Here is an 18,292-nt window from a genome sequence, read left to right as displayed (position 1 = left end):
AATGTTCAGTGTGTCACTCTTTACCTTTATTACAGCTTCCATTCTTTTTAGGAGACTTTCAGTTTCTCACATAAATCTGTAGACACACCTCCAAAGTTCAGCCTTAGAAGCTGGTTTAGCACTTTGTGCTTCTCAAGTCAAGTCAGAGTTTACTTATACAGCGCTTTGTACAGCAGACATCGTCACGAAGCAGCTTTACAGAAAAACCCTGTCTGAGTCCCCATGAGTGTCACCAACGGCAAAAGTGACAAGGAAAAACTCCCTAAGAGCAAGAGGAAGAAACATTAGGAGGAGCCAAGATTCAAAAATGGGAAGCCATCCTCCTCCGATCAACACTGGATAGCAACAATAACAGTGGACAATGAAGTTTGACCAACAGTATAAGATACAGAAAAGGGCAAAAGCAGGAGAAGCAACGTCTAGGATTACAAAAATGCGGCTGCATCATCAGGAGGGCCAGTTAATGCAAGTGAGGTTTGCCCAGCGTTGTAAAGCAGGTGGTCCATGGTGGTGAGACAGGTCCAGAAGGTGGACAAGCAGTGGGCACCCGATCAAGGCAGATCAATTACAGCCTCACTAAAAGGGACAGAAGAGGGTGGTGGGGGGTGGCTGTTAGCCTAAGCTACTTTTGAACACATTCACAAGACATTAAGGTTAGATTAACCAGAAGGTCTAAGCTTTACATACAGCCATGCAGGCAAGGCCAGCGCTGGCATTTTGAAGGTCCTAAGCAGGATTTTTTCCAAACTGCAAGTGGGTTTTAAGAAGTAATTTCTTCTTAAGAGCAGTTGGTGAATGAGGCTAGGGCTGAAAGCTTAATCGTGTTTATATCAAAATTACAATTATTGACAACTTTGTCTTAACTGGGAAACATTAACCTAATATCAGAGTTTGTAAACTGTCTGTAGATGAGTTTGACCAGTCAGAAGCAACCAAACATCTATATGCTGTGACAACACAACCACAACTAACTGGCAGTCTGACAAGTTCAGTGTTCGAGTCTCAAGCCAGAAAAATGGATGCTGTAGTATTTTTGGCCAAAATAACAGGCCTGGACTTTACAGAAAAGAATCCCAATTAAAATCAGTTAGTACAGAGCCCTGCTGTTGACATTCTATATAACTAAAAATAATGCATAGCTACAACTTAATAAGGTGTGGGAACAAGGTCCTAATGCATGGCCATGACTTAGTAAAGCATCTGAATGAGATAATTAAGCCTTTAACACAGCTTAATAAGGCATGATCTCATTCCCATGCCTAACTAAGACATTGCCATGACTTAATTGCCTCATTCCCATGCCTTAATAAGTCATAGCCACTCATTAGGATCTTGTTCCCATGCATTAGTACAGCATGGCAACACTTTATTTTTAATATACGATAAGTCACCAGCATGGCTCCATAAAGCAGAAAAATCGCGATTAGATATTTTCCCAAATCGTTCAGCCCTTTAAGGCCCATTGACGGATGAAGGGGAACTCACTGAGGGCGGGGCATCTAGGGGATAGGGTGTAGGGCGTAGGCACCATCGCTCGGGAATGGAAGGCGCTCACCGCTAGACGCTGCGCTCAGTCCCATTCACAGCGCTCTCCGCTTACGGCGAAAGCGCAGTTCCCCTCCTATCACACTCGTGCCTGCTCGTTTCGTCAGCAATGCAGAGCGTTCGTGTTTTCGGCCGAAAGCCCCTTCACCATATCGGTCTGGTTGCGGTGCGGTGAGCGTGTTTTTGTGCCTAGCAGCTCAGTTCGGTCCGGTCGCCGGCTCTCCGTCCTCCTCCGGCCGCTGTCGCTGTGCGTAAAGACGCGCATGGAAGTCTCTTCTTCGGATTCCGTGCGGATTCTGCAGCCGCAATCTGAGCTGTGCCCTCCGCTCCCCACGGCATTCCCCGTCATGACCTCCTACAACAACACGGCTCGGATTCGGTGAATGGGACTTATCGCTGTTTTTAACCTCGTGGAGATTTTACCGGCTGCTTTGGGCTGATTATTGAGTCGTTGACGCCGTTACGGTGAGTGAGAGCGCACTAGCATTTCCCATCACAGCTATCACAGGCTGAAACAGTCTTCTTGTCCGAATTCGCCGTTCCACCTTAAATGGCGCAGCAATTCCATTCTGGCGCCTGAGGCTGAGAATGGAATTGCTGCGCCATTTAAGGTGGAACGGCGACTTCGAACAAGAAGATGCATTTGGCTTCGTCTAACGTTGCGTTGTCACCACTGCACATGGGAAACGTGTTTATATCGTAATAGAGGCGAGGAGACTGAAAATAATCACTGATATCCATTTTTGTCGTTTCCAAACCTAAACACGGTTTCTCCATTTCTTTGCACGCCGTCAAACGTGGCCCTCATGAATCACACGAAAGGTTTCAGACATCTGCCTCTCTGCTCTTTCTGGGTAAATCCTACAAAGCAAGATGAGTAGCTGGACATACTAGACGACTTCTGGAGCCTGGATACTCGTTTGTTTACCCCTCTTTGTAGCTGAGCGCTGTGATGGTCAGCTGTACTCTATGCAGTGCTGGACGACACTGCTCAGATTCAACATCGCGATATTTTCTGAATATACCGCGAGACTACGATATCCCACATATAACCCCGTGAAAAAAAGTAGGAGTGAAAATCTTCTCCATGTTTAAGATGTCACTTTTTGCTGGCCCTTTAACGGAAAACATGATTTTTCGAAAGAAAAATTGTATCAAAATTCATGTATTATATGATACGACAGGCTTTTATGTTTTCTTACTGATCCAATAACATCTGTGGGAGAGAAACTGTCTAAAAAGAAGTTCACTGTATCGGTTATGGAAGGTTATTCTAAACAAACTCAGAATTCAGCAACTTTTGTACCAAACTGAGCTATTTCAGTGCATTAAATATTAATATTTAGCAATTGTCTTGAGAATTTTTTGAGTCTTCACAATGTAAATGACGTTTTTGTAACTGTGCAGTTAGCAGAGGTGGGCAGTATCACAAAGTGTAATATTGTGATACTTTGGGGATTTTTTTTATGATGCATGTTGTGTAACGATCTTTATTTTTTTCTGACATCAGATAAGCTACAAGAGACAAAGTAGTGCCGCATTTTAAAATACTAATCAGAATGATTTCACACACTGTGCTGCACTAATACCAGGTAAAAAGCACTAATTCTGCTCTCTTTTTAATCAGACATGGAGATGGAAAGTGATTTTTAAGCACTGACGGTATCCATGATATGCTCAGAAAAGCATATTGTAAAGTCATTTATCACAGTAATGTTAAATATGGTGGCAGCATGGTGGCGTGATGGGTAGCGCTGTCGCCTCACAGCAAGGAGGGCCTGGGTTCGATTCCCCGGCCGGGTGACCGGGTTCCTCTCTGTGTGGAGTTTGCATGTTCTCCCCGTATCTGTGTGGGTTTCCGGGTTCTCCGGTTTCCTCCCACAGTCCAAAGACATGCAGTCAGGCCAATTGGAGATGCTGAATTGTGAGTGTGTGAGTGAGTGACTGTCTGTGTCTGTCTGTCTGCCCTGCGATGGACTGGCGACCTGTCCAGGGTGTATCCTGCCTTTTGCCCGAAGACTGCTGGGATAGGCTCCAGCACCCCCCGCGACCCTGACGGAGAAGCGGCTTAGAAAATGGATGGATGTTAAATATGGTCATATTGCCCTGCTCTAGCGGTGTGTTGTGAAATATAGTTCACTTGGTACAACTAACAGAAGGGAGTACAGTCAGTTTTTTTGCATTCCGTTTCATTAGATCATCAAAACGTGTTTCATGTTTGATATGCACGGCACTGTTAGGGTTTATTTGGCATTAAATAAGTCGTACGTTTCCTGAGTGCCGCTACCCTGTGCTAAAAGAATGTCTTTCTAGCATGACATTTTTGAGTGACTTGTTTTGTTCCTTTCACAATATTGTGAGTAAAGCACGCAAAATAGATGAAACCAAAACAACTAAAAACCGCTTAGCTGTTGTGGATATAATGCTCATCTCTCAAATATAATGTGAATAATATCACGAAAATTGAAAAGCAGTATCATCGTATTTCAGTATGGACACTATGTCCTGCGTATGGTTGCCTTAAAGGGGAATTCCACCAAATTCTCATAATTGCTGGATAATTCAATCTTGAACATGTAAATGAAGTCATTCAGAGCAGTTTGGTGTGAAATGCTCTGTACTAGAGGATCTTTCGTAGTCAGAATTGCTCACAGTGGTGGTGATAGGAACCAGACGTCCACCAAGTGTTTGCATGAAATGGTTATAAATAGTATCATTTTATGATAGTTTTGAGAAGGTTTCGGGTAAAAAATATCTAAGTATTCATGACTGAGAGGTACATGTAAGGTGTTTGGAGGCAATGGTGGTTTTGGATAGTAAATAAAATGTCTATATTTGTGTTGTAATCATGGTGACCTGTGGTTCCTATCACCACCACTGATTTGAACCATTTCAGACCAAACCACTCTGAATCGCTCTGTTTAGATCTCAAACACTGAACTATGCAATAACTTTGAAACTGGTGGAATTCCACTTTAAGGCATTTGCAGTTTTGGGACGTTCATTGTGTGTTTGTGACTTTGTCCTTCGTTCAGTTCTGTAACCCTGAACGTTTCATTTGTTTTAAGCCTTTGTTTTCAGCCAGAGGCGAGCAATTGTGTCTGTGCACATTTCAAACAACTTGTCTCTCCATGGAGTCTATCTGTGAATGCCAGAACTTCCTCTGAAGGACTAAAGATAGTAGACTGGGCGCATGGTGACATCAGCATCGCTTTTATACCATCACTACTGAGGACTGGTTCCTGATGGGGAGGGAGCAGCATAAACATTTCCCATCACAATATCAGAATGATCACCATATTCAGCATTGTTAGAATGCAGTGAAACATAAAGGGCATTTCACAACAAGTATAACCTTGATCGGCTTTTTACTGAACCGCTTATATGTCTTTATAAAAGAAGAAATCAGGGACAATTTAATATGAAATTAGTCCCAGCACCTTTTATTATTGAGACTGTATAATATTCAGACACTCTTGCAGTGTAGCTGTTCACTTCCACTGTGACTTTGTGTAAAAAGCTCCTAAACGTATAGTTATTTGATTTTAATACATTTTAAATGGGATGATTATCATTAGATTTGTACTGCAGTTTTAACTATAACCGGAAACTACATGCTTAAAGATGGTTCTTCAACGGTTCTTTAGTAAACCATTAAATGGTTCTTTGCATGGTAAAATGTGTCCATACTGGTATTAGAGTATTACTGCATAGGGTTGCCTTAAAGGGGAATTCCACCTGCTTTGCGAAAATTGCCACGTAATTCAGTCGATAAGATATAAAGGAATTCAAAGTGGTTTGGTGTGAAATACTCCTTAATACTACTTGATGATTAAGAAATACTACTTAATCATTAAACGGTTCTTTGCCTGGTGAAAAGGTTCTTCAGATGAATGGGCAATGTGTTGGGTATGGTTCTATAGCACCAAAAAGGGTTTTTCTTTTTTTCGGTCCTATAGAACCATATACAGCACATGCTCCATCAATCTGAAGAACCTTTTCACCAGGCAAAGAACCATTTAAGCATGGGATGGTTCGACATAGAACTCATTGTTCTAAATAGAACCATTTGTTTTAATAATGATAACTTAAACTATATTTATGAGTGCGTAGGGCTAGATTTAAGGGTGGGGCACAGGGAAGACAAATCATCCACTGTGGAAAAAATGAAAACAGTTCTATCCAACTATGAGTGACATTTACCATCATTACAATACTAAGAAGTTTATATTTCTGCATAAACAAATCAACATTGTAATCAATTAAAGATTTCAGATACTGTATCTGAAAACAAAAAAGTGAGCATTCCAAGAAACCTGATTAAAAACATGTTAAACAAGCTAGAGTTAACTAACAAATACACAAGCCGTACTCAGAGCTGCCCTCCAGACATGCAAGAGCACATTAATGATGAATGAATTTTTTTGTTTTCATGAGTCCCATGATGTCTCAGTGACTCACTTACTGCTTCCTTTTATTTATCTTTATTTGCCTCGAACCCACACGGCCAGTTCCCATTGTTATGACTGTGAAAATTAACGACTGTAGTGCTGAGCTGTGACGTTTGGTCCAGTATTTTGTTATTCTTTCAGTCTGATCTCCTTTGGCTGCACCTGTAGCGCCCTGTCACTGACCGCAGACAGCAGCTCCAACACATTTCCCCACAATTAGAACAGAAAACTCATAGGAGCTAAAGGGCCGTTAGTGAATTCCATCAGTAAACATTTTTGTATAATCCTTTAATGAATTCTCCTATGAAAGATTATATTAATAGTGCAAATCTGTTGAAATTTGTCTTCAGGAAACCTGTAGGTTTGAGCTGGTTGCCAAAGGGGGTTAGTGTCAGTACGTGAGTGTCAGTAAGTAAGTCAGTAATTAAATTGAGTGATGAGTCTAAGAACTTTTCACACCAACTTGGACAAATAAAACTGCTGGACACATTTTTAAAATGTACAATAACACCTACAGAATTAATGCTGTTTTTCTACATTAAGTCCAGTTGGATTATCTGTGTTGAGGCCACCTTAATCAACACATACTGTCGCTGTCGTGCAAAAACCATTTCAATTTTTGTTTTACATTTTAATAATTTGAAAACATCTTCTTTATATTGTTGGTCCATTCGTCAAAGTATTTAACACAGAAATGGTCCAAAATTGCAAAATGACTCAGAAAAAATCCAATAATTCCAGTGTATCCAAAGTATACAACTATATGATGCTACCTGCTTTGGGTCTGTTTGTCATATTACCTAAACCACACTACGTGTGTGTGTGTGCGTGCATGTGTGCGTATATAGTGTATATATGTATGTATGATTTTATTTGTCCAATTGTATGTTATAAACACACACACACACACACACACACACACACACACACAGGGATAGTGGTTTAGCTAATATGACATACAGTCCATGAATCACAAAGCCATTATGCCATTGTCTTTAATTAACTGTTGTTTAAATGTTAATGTTCACATTACAAGCCTCATTGCTCAACTCGACCTTTTGCTCAAATTTGATCTTTCTGACATGATGGTTCACACTTGTTTTGGTAAGCGATTCAAATCTGTCATTATTGTGAACCAACCAGCGTCCTGAAATGACCTGCATGGGCACATCCTACTCACATGAACAAATCACGTGCATCGTTCCGATCTGAGCGTCACATTAAGGTCACATGGCCACGTATCAGATATGTATCCGATCTAGGGCCACATATGAAAGTGTCTCAGGTCGGATTGGAAAAGATCAGATTTGTGCTTTCACACAGCCCTGAAAACATCAGACCTGAGTCACATTAGGGTTAAAAATCTGATTTAAGCCATTTCAACCTGATGATCTGAACGTAGTCACGGACTCCTGCCTCAGGGAAAGCAAAGTCAGGTTACTCTGTTGTTTCAGTTTTGGAATGTTATTTGACACATAATACGAATATCTTGAAGTAAGACTGTAATTGTTGTAGTTTCAAATTGTGTATAATATCAGAACATTATATATTCAAGTATTCATGTATTTTGAGTGGTTTTTCACAGGATTCAGCAACTACATGGCGGTTTCTTTCAGAAGTGAGTTTTGATTGAACGTGTTTTCTGATCCTAAGTGCAGAGCAGATGAAATGACTGTCTGCGGTAATGACATCATTATGGAAACACCATAGACAGAGATTAAATTGAAAGTCCTCCTTTAATGCATAAAGATGACTTACAGGATGAGACGTATCAGCAAGGATGGGTGTGTAATGAAGTTCGTGGGCAGTAACCGTCCCTCCTCTGCTCCTAGGCCTACTTTTGACTCACTGACATTAACAGTCACTTAAATTCAGTGCAGTTTTATAAACCCTTGGGTCCTTCATGTGTGAGATCCTTGTGTGGATGTTATATAAGGACAAGCTGACCTGTCTTTTGTACAGGCAGCGGAAGTACTGCGCATTTTATGTCGTTCTCTATTGTTTTGCAGACTGCCAAGGAGACTAACGGATAATACATCAGAGATTGGTTGCCAAATGCAGAGCAGGGGCAGCAGGCTTGTTCACAAAGACATTTATTTCATAGCTTTGCTGATTCTTGTCACAAAAACAGATACTGCATCAGCGTTCTCATTCATCAGAGATACTTTATGAATATGTCCCTAGACTCTTCTGTCACAGCTAGCTGTGGCTGATGATGGATTTCCAGGTAAATCAGTTAAACTACTTAAAAAGAGATGGAGACGTTTGTAGATTCGTTTTTGGCCGGGTAGCTTAAGATAGAGACTCCAAGCACTAGTGCATGATGATTAAGTGCGCCATGGGATCATTTTATGATGTGACGTTCACTATTTTTAGAATTATAAATGCAAACGTACATCTATTTGCCAGTATAATTTTAGTTTACTCAGATGATCTGTTAAGAAGTTTACTAGCAGCTACAGGACGAGTTATTCATGCACTTATTTTTCATGCACTCTCTTATTTTTACACTTACCCTGCACTTTTAAAAAGCTGGTTCTTCAAGGGGTCTTTATTGAACCATGAACACTCCAAGAACCCCCCCCCCCAATTCATGGACGCATATTACCAAGGCCAGTATGTGCTAATGTCCTAGTATAGGCAAAAAATATATATAATATAAATGAAAACACGCACAACTTGCTTTGCTCTTTAGGGCAGCTATAGCTGCTTTTCTCACATCTCTGGCAGGAAACATTTCTACAAAAGTGGAATAGTTTCTTGTAAAATATCTCTCAATGTTTTCCTTTTTACGAGGCTGACGTCAGCTTCTTATTCACCAGCTTCTTGTTTGAATATCCTGTTCCACCTTAAATGGTGCCTGAGGTGCCAGAATGTAACTGCTGCACTATTTACGGTGAACAGGATCATTCAAACAAGAAACTGACTTCAGCTTTGTGACTTTTTAGTATTTGATAGTTTCTCATTGCATATCAAGCCAGCTGGAGTGATTATAATACTTCATTCATCTCCATATGATTATGTCTGTCTTAAATCTTTCTTCTTTTGTCTTTTCATTAGCTACAAGCTGGGTGAGTCGGCATTGTTGTCTGCGTTGCTTTGGTGACCAGTGCTGTGCGTGCCAACCTTCAGGGTTAAAGGGTGAATTAGCAGTTATACTCCAGCGTTTAAGACCTTTTATTGTTAAAACTGTGTTGAGCGATCAGCAGAGCTTCATTTTAGTTTTCCCTAAAAATCTAATTCTGCTGTGGTGCCACAACAGGGCAGCAAAAGAGCCACACGTTGTCGACCCCTGACCAAAGCAAACAGCACTTTAGAAAATCTTCTTACAACCCTTTGCAAATGTAGTTCGGACAAATGTCATGATAAAACGTTAGAGTGAACAATTACATAGCAAGTAATGTAACTAACTAACATTAGCTCGATTGTGGTTTAGCAAACTTGTCACTGCAGTTGCTACTGTGAAGCTAACCACAGTCCATAAACAGGAAAATAAAATAGTGACCTAGTGTTAAACAGCTAAAATTAGTTAATGTTGCGTGTCAAGCAGAAACAGCAATATCCTCATCCCTTTTCATGCCTTTCAACTCTTGAGGCTGAAGTCAGCTTCTTTCTCACCAACCTCTTGCTCAAATTTTCCATCTTAAATGGTGTAGCAGTAACCATTGAAATGACCAGAGGCTACGCAGCCGAGACAGCTAACAGAGCAAAACAGTCCTCCTACTTCACAGATGGTTTCAAATGTACAGAGGAATCCAAAAGGGCTGATGTATAATTGTTTTTGTAGTTCTGCGTCTCTTTTTTATTTTCAGCCCTGAGTTTCAGCCCTGAGTTGACTGATTTTCAGTCAAAAGTTGTATGTCATGAGGCTAGTGCAGCATAAGCTAAGCTAACATTAGTGCACGGATGCTAACGGAAGCTTTGACAGTAAACCACATTAATTGCAGCTCTGCACACTCACACAGTGAGTTTACAGCGAAATAGTGATGTAGAAATGTAATAGTATACTTGGGAAAAATGTTTTTTCATTAGTGATAGATATGGTCTTTTACAAATGTTCCCATTTCACCTTAAATGGTGCAGCAGTTACATTGTGGCATCTCAGATGAAATATGCCTCATGTTTTACGCCTCTTATCAGCTCTCGGATCGGATAAGTTAGAGAAGTATCGGCTGATCGCATATTTAGGCTGGGATACCGATACATAGCCAAGCAATCCTTTTACCTCTAATCTTAGCCTCTGCTGTAATAATAAGAGTGCCTTATAATTGTACTCTTTAAATAAGGTGACTGACTTAAACAAAAGGAGTCTTTGCTGTTTTGTATTTGTGGATAATTTAGACCAAATAGCATTGTATTGTGCTATAATGTGGCAAAGGAAAACACAAATAATGTTGCCAAGCTTCCATTCAACCACAGGGTTGAATTCAACCACACTACTTTTGACTGTGAACAACAAACTTAATATATGTATTGAGCTTGTGAAAGGTAATATATTACATATACTTTCATATTACATTGGCATTTTCTTTGAATATCAGTTTTTGGCCATTTCTTTGTCCTTTATTCTTCACTGAGGTTCAAAATGTATGAAATAAACAAAAAGATCTCCTACTACATATTAATTATACGAAATAGTAGCCTTTATTATTTAATGTTTTTTTTCTGAGATGTTCGTAGGCCACTGTTTGAGGTGGTGGTTCTCATGGGAACTTAAGACTAGATAACTAAAACTATATAAGCGTAGATAGTTGCTGGTATAAAATGCATAAGTTAGCAGAAATCTGTAAAGTAATAAACCACATGAATAAACCTGCAGCACCTTAATAAAGAGCTGGATGTGGTTTGAGCAGGTTGAGAAGTTTTGAACATGTATTTACAGAGAAGATTTGGGTGATCATTTGTTTTTTTGCCAAATTTTTTTCCTGAAAGACTGAATTTTTCAGAAGTTATCAGAACAGCCTTGTGGTAGGTTTTCACAATCGGATGACTTTTGGGTCTTTTGAGGATGTAGACCAATCTGTACACCAAAGCAAAAGAGTCTTATATCTGTAACTTTTTTCTTCAAAAGCTGATGCTAGCTTGACCCAGAACCTTCTGGTCACTCGTCTTCAGCAAACTCAGCGCACCGTCATAATCATCTGCATTCTTCACGGTGACGTTTTAACCAAGCTGCTGTTTCTGCAGGCCCATTAGTGTTGATCTGGATTATGTGGCTGGAGTGTGTGCCTGCACCTTTTGGGCGATCCTGCTTTAGTCATATTACAGCAGATGTCACTGGCAACACCCACCAACAGGCCTCTATTCATCGCCTGCAGGGTGTGGAGGAGAAGTCAGGACTTGTTGAGAGGGCAATCTGCATTCCAAAAACGGCTGTTTCGCACAGCTCCCTCATCCACACCATCTTATTTTCTCAGCTGCTGAAGACCCAAACTTCACAAAAGAGCTGCGTCTGAATCAAATCTTGTTCTTCTGTTAAGTAAATACAGTTTCCATGCATGGCCATCATGTTTATTTCATAAACAGAAGACTGTACATCTTCACTCTTCAGTCATTCCTGAGTAACAGCACCAGAGAAAGTAATACAGTTGCTTTTGGCTTTCTATGTACACCACACTGAAATTGTGGTATTGATTTCACTGAAACCTGAAAATAAATAGAATTTTTGAAAAATTTAAAGCAGAGAAAAGAAATGAGACCTAAAATGGAGAAGAACTATTGATGTTTCTGCACTATTTCTAGTTCACTGTTTATATATAAATGCATTTGAGACAATGACCATGTCAAGACCTGTGTACAGATAGGTCAGGTTGGTCAGCTGATCAGCTCTTCGGATGCTTTTGCACAAACTTGCAGGAGTGCACGCTGTTTTTAAGTAAAAAGGGCAAGCGAAATAGAAAAAGATGGTTTTTTTGAGGGTTTTTTAGTGAAGAAAATGGAAACTCAGTGAACCATTTGCATGTTTAAAGGGTTCTTTGCATCACAAAAGGGTTCTTCAGAATGAGTTGTAGATGGTCCTGTATAGGTTCTATATAGAACCCAAAAAAGTTCTTCTGTTGTATGTCAAACTTTTCAAAGAGAAGCACATTCTCCATAAATCTGAGACACCATTTCATAATACAAAGAACCCTTTAATCATGCAACGGGTTCTTTTGAGTGTTCATGGTTCCTAATAGAACATTTGCCTTTTCAAATAACTCCTGAAAAAAAAAAATTTCTATGAGTGTAAAAGAATTTAAAAATGATCACATATTCATAAACACTTCAAAGATTCTATTTTTTACACAAATTTTGCACTGATCATTTTTTTAAGCGAAAACTTTGTATGAAATCAGAAAAGAATGCAAAATAGAAGCATGTTTACTAGTACACACTTAAAAATGATGGTTCATCAAGGGTTCTTTAGTAAAGAAAATGGTTCAGTGTAGGACCATGAACATGGAAAACCCTCTGCATGAATAAGGGCTTCTTTGCGTCATGAACTGGTTCTCAGATTCATTTTTTTGGTTCACCAAAAAAAAGGTTTGTTCTATTGTAACAAGCCTGACATCATAACAAAAGAAGAACGCTTTTTTGTTGCAATAAAAAAGGTTCTATATGGAACCATTTACAGCACATCCTCAATCATTCTCAAGAACCCTTTAGCAATACAAGAAACCCTTTAATCACGCAAAGGGGTTCTTTGAGTGTTCATGGTTCTGTATTGAACCTTTTTTTTTTTATGGAAGATACCTTGAAGAACCATCTTTTTTATGTGCATAGACTTTTGCATTCTCTTCCTCCTCCATTCTTGCTTTTTTACAGCTGCTAGGTGTGAGTGTGGTTAGCTCCAGTTTGTCCACATTTCTTATGAAAGGGTGAACTTTCAGTATTAATAATAATGCTCTTCTACTTCTTACTTTCACATCTCAAATCTGAAGTTATGACAGATGCTGTGGCCACAGGATAGATTGTTTATTATGATATGACCTTAGATGTCTCACGTCTAAAAGGGACTTTATGGTTTGACATTTTCTCATAATGATAGACAGGCCCTAAAAAATCCCTGTTTTACAGAATTACAGTATTGAAGGGAAATTCCACTGATTTTTCTCAATTTCTGTGTAATTAAGATGTAAACAAGGTAAACAATTCAGAGAGGTTCAGCATAGTTTGGATGTAGAGAAACAAAAGGCCCATATCTTTTATGGGTTAAAAGCTGCATTACAGTTCACTACCCAGTCCATACAGTCCGTATATGGAAAGTAAGCTCCAAAATCTGCCCATTTCAAATTCACTGTTTCTGGAATGTTTATATATAAACAAATAAATGAATGGGTGGCGCTTAACTAGTTAACTGGCACTTGCCTCTAGACTGAATAGAGGGAGATATCTATCTATCTATCTGTCTGTCTGTCTGTCTGTGTATCTATCTCTCTCTCTCTCTCTCTCTCTCTCTCTCTCTCTCTCTATATATATATATATATATATATATATATATATATATATATACACTGCTCAAAAAAATAAAGGGAAGGAACACTCAAATAACACATCCTAGATCTGAATGAATGAAATATTCTCATTGAATACTTTGTTCTGAAAAAAGTTGAATGTGCTGACAACAAAATCACACAAAAATCATAATGGAAATCAAATTTATTAACCAATGGAGGCCTGGATTTAGAGTCAAACACAAAATTAATGTGGAAAAATACACTACAGGCTGATCCAACTTTGATGTGATGTCCTTAAAACAAGTCAAAATGAGGCTCAGTATTGTGTGTGGCCTCCACATGCCTGTATGACCTCCCTACAACGCCTGGTCATGCTCCTGATGAGGTGGCGGATGGTCTCCTGAGGGATCTCCTCCCAGACCTGGACTTAAAGCATCTGCCAGCTCCTGGACAGTCTGTGGTGTAACGTGGCGTTGGTGGATGGAGCGAGACATGATGTCCCAGATGTGCTCAATCGGATTCAGGTCTGGGGAACAGTCCATAGCTTCATTGCCTTCATCTTGCAGGAACTGCTGACACACTCCAGCCACATGAGGTCTACCATTGTCCTGCATTAGGAGGAACCCAGGGCCAACCGCACCAGCATATGGTCTCACAAGGGGTCTGAGGATCTCATCTCGGTACCTAACGGCAGTCAGGCTACCTCTAGCGAGCACATGGAGGGCTGTGCGGCCCTCCAAAGAAATGCCACCCCACACCATTACTGACCCACTGCCAAACCGGTCATGCTGAAGGATGTTGCAGGCAGCAGATCACTCTCCACGGCGTCTCCAGACTCTGTCACGTCTGTCACATGTGCTCAGTGTGAACCTGCTTTCATCTGTGAAGAGCACAGGGCGCCTCATGCTACCACGAGTGTGAAAGCACCACCAACATTCAAAAGTGACCAAAACATCAGCCAGAAAGCATCAGTACTGAGAAGTGGTCTGTGGTCCCCACCTGCAGAACCACTCCTTTATTGAGTGTGTCTTGCTAATTGCCAATGATTTCCACCTGTTGTCTATTCCATTTGCACAACAGCTGTGAAATTGATTGTCAATCAGTGTTGCTTCCTAAGTGGACAGTTTGATTTCACAGAAGTTTGATTTACTTGGAGTTATATTATGATGTTTAAGTGTTCCCTTTATTTTTTGAGCAGTGTGTGTATGTATATATATATATATATATATATATATATGTATGTATATATATATATGTATATATATATAATTATATAGTATGTCTCCATGTATTCAGCCTCAGCAGTTAAGCCCCACCCATTCACATAGAGCAGTTGAAAAATAATAAATGGAATAATAATGTATCTTAAACAGAATATGACTGTTTTTGGTATGTAAAACCACAAGAACCTTATTCCTCAGCTTAAATATAAAAAAGGTAGGATATGGACCCTTCAATGCCTCTAAGATGCTCCCTCATAGAATGTTATTACAGGAAGTGGCTATGAATACACTGCCTGATGACTGAGACACTGTTTTATGATCATTTTGAGAAGATTTTGCCTCAAAGATATTTTTTAAAAGCTATTAATGGTGGAGGCATACATGGAGAGCATTTGGTGTGGCAAAATAGTCATTGTGTATATTAAACTAATTTAGCTTGATTGATTGATTTGATTAATTTTTTATTTATTTTGGGTGAATTTGCGATTCTTTACTTTTTTTTTTTTTTTTTTGGTTCATTCACTTGAGCAGAACAGCAAAAATGGGGACATGAATTGATACCTAAAGCAGACGTTGTAGATGTTATAGAATTAATACTTTAATTGTAACAGCCATTATTGGAAGCACAGAGCTATAATATTATGTTGCTATATGTTAATTACATATAATATATAATTGTTATGATTTTTTCTGTTATTATGTAGCTGTGTCTCCTCAGACCCTGCACATATTTCCGTTAGCTCATTTCACATCGGCTCTTTTATGTGTACTATATTATTTTATTCATTTATTGAATTCAGTCAGGCTTAATAAAGGCTGTGCATAACAACTGGAAGACATAACTGCAAACTTTCTATGCATTCTCTCTGATATACAAGCCCAGATCACGAAGTTATCAGGCCCTGGGCCCCAGTGTTTGGAGGGCACCTGTCTGGCTACCAGAGAATTTTTTTAAATATTGCAACAGCTCACGTGAGGGCTGTGAAGCACCACAGTGGCAGCATAGTGATCACAATTTTAGGCACATCACCACTATAAACACACACATTTTTTTTCAAAATAACTGTTTATTTATTTTGTTTTTGGGTGTTCTGACCGAGCTGCACAGTCTGGGGCTTGTGGTATACAAAGCTAAAATCTGGTTATCTGAGTGATTGAATTAAATATTTCTGTTTGGTGTGATTAACTGATATAAAGTGGAATTATTCATCCATTATTTGTTATTGTTTAGAAGGAAGGTTACTGTGTTGACCAGTGCTGGTTGCATAAAGACAATAGCAAGTTGACACATTTTGTAAATGCGCTGTGTCCCGCTATGGCATGAGATTATAGAGGTTATAGTCACTACTGCTGACAGCAGTTAGTCATCGTACTGCATATTTCAATACACTATTGTGATAAAAACAGAACGCTACCAAGATAATGCACATATTAGGGTTAACATAATCCCAACGAACAGTGCAAAATGTCCTAATACAGCATGTGTCCATTCTTCACAGGCACATTTCCATTATCGCTCAAAAAGTTTGGGGTCACTGATTTTATTCAAACAAAACAAAATTCTTGTGTATAAAATGATTCTGGTTATAATCGGTTTTAGGAAGACATTTTAGATGATACGTGTTTTTATAGTAATTCAGAAATCTGTACAGCATTCAGAATGAACTTAGAAAGAAACTGACATCCACAGTGTTTCATATTTGAAGAGTGATAACCAACTTAAACAGCTATTCAGTATTTTTTTGACAAATTCCTGTAACTGTTGTGTAGTGTATAGAATTTCAGAAGGTATTACCTCATGAATGACAATTATCATGATAAGTGATCCCAAACTTTTGAGCGGCATTTCACAGGTCCCGGCAGAAACCTGTACTAGTCTTTGTCCTCTTAGGACTGGAGGTGTCGTACGATGGGGTCTTAACTAGTGGGTAGAATTGGATATGACTAAAATAGGGAGAAATATCGACTATATCGACAGGCTACAGTAGAACTAACTATGGCTGCAGCCACTGATTATCATTATCAATTAGGTCAGTAATAAACTGATTGTTGCCAATAAATCATGTTATCAGTTTGTTGACTTTGCATGATTTAAAGGGTTCTTTGCATCATGAAAGGTTTCTTTAGAATGTGTTGTATTCAGTTCTATGTACAATCTTTATGAAAAGGGTTCTATAAAATTCCAAAAGGGTTGTTTTATTGTTAAGGCGTCAAGGTTGTAACAATAGAAGAACCCTTGAGCCATACACAGCACATTCTCCATCAGTCTGAGAGCCCTATAATCATGCAAAGGGTTCTTTGAGCATTCATGGTTCTTTATGGAACCCTTTTTTTTTACTTTTACTAAAGAACCCTAGAACCATATTTCTAAAGAGTGCAGAGTATGTGCTTTATGTATTTTTTTTTAAATAAGGGAAGTATAATTCCTGTGTTTTATTTGTTGAATGGAACATTTAACCCCAGACTAATATCTGCAGGTTTTCTTTTTCCAAATAATTGATTAATCAGAGTCATTATTGCTCAATTAATACAGGTGTAAGAAAAAACACTTCTAAATGTTCGATAAAGAGATTTGTGAGAGTGAAGAACCTTTTAAACATGTAAAGAACCTTCACATAATGTACAGGTTCTTTGACCTCAAAAAAGGGTCTTCAAACTTGAAGAACCATCCATTGAAAGAGTTTTTGGGGAACCAAAAGTGGTTCCTCTATGGCATTATGCGAAGAACACTTTCTAGGACATTTATTTTTTTAACAGCATTGCACCACACAGTGACATTACCAGTGAAACCTATATAATGATGGGTGAAGCCTTGCAGGGATGTTATTATGACTAATAATAGCTTAAAGGAGAACTCAACCAATTTGTTAAAGTTTCTACATAATTAGATAGTTAAGATGTAAACAGAGCCATTCAGAGTTGTTTGGTGTGAAATGCTTTGTTCTAGAGAAACTTACTTAGTCAGCCTAGTGGTGGTGATAGTTTAATGGCCCTGAAAGCTCCCTCACAAACATAATACACTGCCTGATGCCTGAACCATTGTTTTACAATATAATATTTAAGGTTTTGGCCTAAAATCTGTCCTAAAGTCTTAATCCAATTTATTTTAATCCATTAATGGCGGAGAGGTAGATGCAGTGCAACCCCCCCCCCCCACCCCCCCTCCAATTAAAAAAAAAATTAAGATTTTCCATTATTTACCATCATCAACATTACATATAAAACTCAGAAGACTCGTGTAGGTTCACTGGTGGTTTTGAATAGTAAATAAAATGTCTATATTTGTGTTGTAGTCATGGCGACCCATAACTTTCTCATCACTTTCACATCAAACCGCTCTGAATGACTTTGTTAATATCGCAATGAAAAAAATAGAAATTTTGAAAAATTGGTGGAATTCCCTTTTAATGTACTAGCAACATGTGATGTAAAAATAAGTTTATCAATGCTTTGTTTTGGTGTTGTTTTGTTGAGTAATAAACAGGCACATGTGAAGCCCAGTTGCCCATTTCACAATCAATATAAGTCAGAAAATTGATGCTTGGCATTGGTCCAAAAATATCACTACCTTAGCAAAACTTCATGTTAAGCTTTTCTTTCAATAGTCTGTCCTTTACTTACGTAACCAGAGCTGCTT

At 38.9% G+C, this 18,292-nt stretch overlaps 1 protein-coding gene across 4 annotated transcripts in view; it reads left to right on the top strand.

Annotated features, from left to right (window-relative positions):
• The first annotated feature begins 1,655 nt into the window (after positions 1-1,655).
• LOC108424615 (proto-oncogene tyrosine-protein kinase Src) overlaps positions 1,656-18,292 on the top strand; it is a 45,614-nt gene continuing 28,977 nt past the window's right edge. Inside the window, exon 1 of one of the 4 annotated variants that reach the window (XM_037532178.1) lies at positions 1,656-2,010. The gene's annotated coding sequence lies outside the window, so the exon portion shown is untranslated. The remainder of the gene's footprint in view (positions 2,011-18,292) is intronic. The other 3 variants (XM_037532176.1, XM_017692749.2, XM_017692748.2) reach the window with 3 other exon arrangements.

Source organism: Pygocentrus nattereri, chromosome 21 (assembly GCF_015220715.1).
Source record: "Pygocentrus nattereri isolate fPygNat1 chromosome 21, fPygNat1.pri, whole genome shotgun sequence".
NCBI classification, from domain to species: domain Eukaryota; kingdom Metazoa; phylum Chordata; class Actinopteri; order Characiformes; family Serrasalmidae; genus Pygocentrus; species Pygocentrus nattereri.
Note: the sequence above shows the minus strand (reverse complement) of the source record. Positions and strands in the feature narration are given on the sequence as shown.